At 57.8% G+C, this 2,500-nt stretch overlaps 1 non-coding gene across 1 annotated transcript in view; it reads right to left on the bottom strand.

Annotated features, from left to right (window-relative positions):
- LOC124745951 overlaps positions 1-679 on the bottom strand; it is a 1,909-nt gene extending 1,230 nt beyond the window's left edge. The window contains exon 1 of the ribosomal RNA XR_007011239.1: positions 1-679. This exon is cut by the window's left edge and continues 1,230 nt beyond it. This is a non-coding gene — a ribosomal RNA (small subunit ribosomal RNA).
- Between the last annotated feature and the right edge of the window lie 1,821 nt (positions 680-2,500).

Below are 2,500 nucleotides of genomic sequence, written 5' to 3'. Positions count from 1 at the left end.
GTGAACCAACAGCGTGGGACACAAATCCAACTACGAGCTTTTTAACCGCAACAACTTTAATATACGCTATTGGAGCTGGAATTACCGCGGCTGCTGGCACCAGACTTGCCCTCCAATAGATACTCGTTAAAGGATTTAAAGTGTACTCATTCCGATTACGGGGCCTCGGATGAGTCCCGTATCGTTATTTTTCGTCACTACCTCCCCGTGCCGGGAGTGGGTAATTTGCGCGCCTGCTGCCTTCCTTGGATGTGGTAGCCGTTTCTCAGGCTCCCTCTCCGGAATCGAACCCTGATTCCCCGTTACCCGTTACAACCATGGTAGGCGCAGAACCTACCATCGACAGTTGATAAGGCAGACATTTGAAAGATGCGTCGCCGGTACGAGGACCGTGCGATCAGCCCAAAGTTATTCAGAGTCACCAAGGCAAACGGACCGGACGAGCCGACCGATTGGTTTTGATCTAATAAAAGCGTCCCTTCCATCTCTGGTCGGGACTCTGTTTGCATGTATTAGCTCTAGAATTACCACAGTTATCCAAGTAACGTGGGTACGATCTAAGGAACCATAACTGATTTAATGAGCCATTCGCGGTTTCACCTTAATGCGGCTTGTACTGAGACATGCATGGCTTAATCTTTGAGACAAGCATATGACTACTGGCAGGATCAACCAGGGAGCTGCGTCAACTAGAGCTGAGCAGCCGGCCGCCCGGGAGTGTGTCCCGGGGGCCCGCGCGAACACGCAAGCGTCCGCTCAATCATTCTGCAAACAGGAGGAGGCTGAGCTCCCCTGCACAATACACCTCGAAACCCTCTCAGGTCCCGGCGGCGCGCAGCGCCGTCCCAAGTACTTGGTCGGGTTCGAGAGAGGCGCAATCGCCCGGAGTTAGGCGAGTAGACGCTTTCGGTGCGACCACCCGTGCTCCCAACTGAGCTTGCCGCTGCCGACAGAGGCCCGGGAGCGTGCTGTCGTGGCATTGCCGGCGGGAGACAACACGCGCCACCTACGGTGACCGGCAGCTCCAACGCCAGCGCCACAGAAGGACAAAAGCCCCACTTGGGTGCCGAAGCGAACTCTCCCAGCACAGCGCACGCGCCAACACATCCGCACAGCTGCGATACAAACCACCAGCGAGAACCGCTGGGGCGACCGAGCAGCAGACGGCGTCGCGGCGCCGAGCGCCGGGCGGCGGCGCATCCTCAACGCACACAGTCCTCAATCGGACCAGCACACTGAAGATGTCCACCGCGCTTCGCACCGGGCCCGCGAGGACCTACTTTGGCCGCACGGCGCCGCGCGCAGGGTGCGCCGGGCGCGCAGCTGCGACGCCTGCCGCGTCCGTCGGCCGGCGCGCCTGCCACTGGCCGCCCCCACCAGCCGGCTGTAGCGCGTGCGCCCACGCACCGCGCGGCCAGCACGCCGGGAGGCGCCCCCTCACCGGCCGGGGACGGTCCCACCCAGCCACCGCCGCGTATCGCTTCACACCCAGATGCCGTTCAGTTTCGTCGGCATGGTGGGTATCGCTGGAACAACCGGTTAGTACCTCAACCTATCGTCGCCATCACCGATTCACCCCTTAGCGAGAACAACCGCACCACAACAGGTTACCATTTGTTCATTTGCGTAACTTCACCAGAAAACGCAGGCGTCCATCGCCATTTGCAACTTCAACGATTATTGCATGCCTGTGTCAGGTGTCACGCCACACTACGTCTGCCCACATACACGCAACAAAATGTGCACGCCTAGACAATACGTGGAAGGTGGCCCCCGTACGTATGCGATGTCCATTGCTCGAACGACTGTCAACCGGCCTCTGTAGCATGTCGCAGATATGGAACGCGGTGCACCATGCCATCACGGTGTGTGAGGAGAGACGACTAGGTCCGAATACATCAACAGACAGCTCATGCTGATCGCCATCCACGGCGTCCGTTCCTCCCACACGTCTCTATGGCGTACCACACTGCAATCCAGCTCTCATAGGGAGACGACACGTAGCTGCGTGCACAATATTTGCACTGTATGGTCCGCCGTTTTTGGGCGCAGTCGTTGTGCGGTCACACATGTGCCACGATGTATCATTCAGTACATAAGGACGAATGTGCAGTACAGATTGTGGTTCACGCGTACGACATCAGCGGACAGTTGACACAGGCCGCACCACAACGTAGCCTGAGTACGTCGCATGCGAAGGGCATTGAACATGCAAACTTCTCACCAACCAGCTTGCGAAGGCAGGGGGCAAGGTGGGGACGTGGGGAGGGGGCGGCATGTACGTCCTGCTGCCATCCACATTACAGTGTACAGCAGGAGCATGTGGAAAGTGAGCAAGACTTGCAAGGTGTTTAACATGAAGCGATACACAGGGGGTGCGGGCAGTGCGAGTAGCGAACTATATTGCGAGGGTTGCGGGTGGGCAACACTACAGTAATTGAACGAGTCGTATAACAATTACAGAGCAGGTTTAGGCGACAACGTGGGTTACGTTAAGGCG

This window comes from Schistocerca piceifrons, unplaced genomic scaffold, assembly GCF_021461385.2.
Source record: "Schistocerca piceifrons isolate TAMUIC-IGC-003096 unplaced genomic scaffold, iqSchPice1.1 HiC_scaffold_344, whole genome shotgun sequence".
NCBI classification, from domain to species: Eukaryota; Metazoa; Arthropoda; class Insecta; order Orthoptera; family Acrididae; genus Schistocerca; species Schistocerca piceifrons.
Note: the sequence above shows the minus strand (reverse complement) of the source record. Positions and strands in the feature narration are given on the sequence as shown.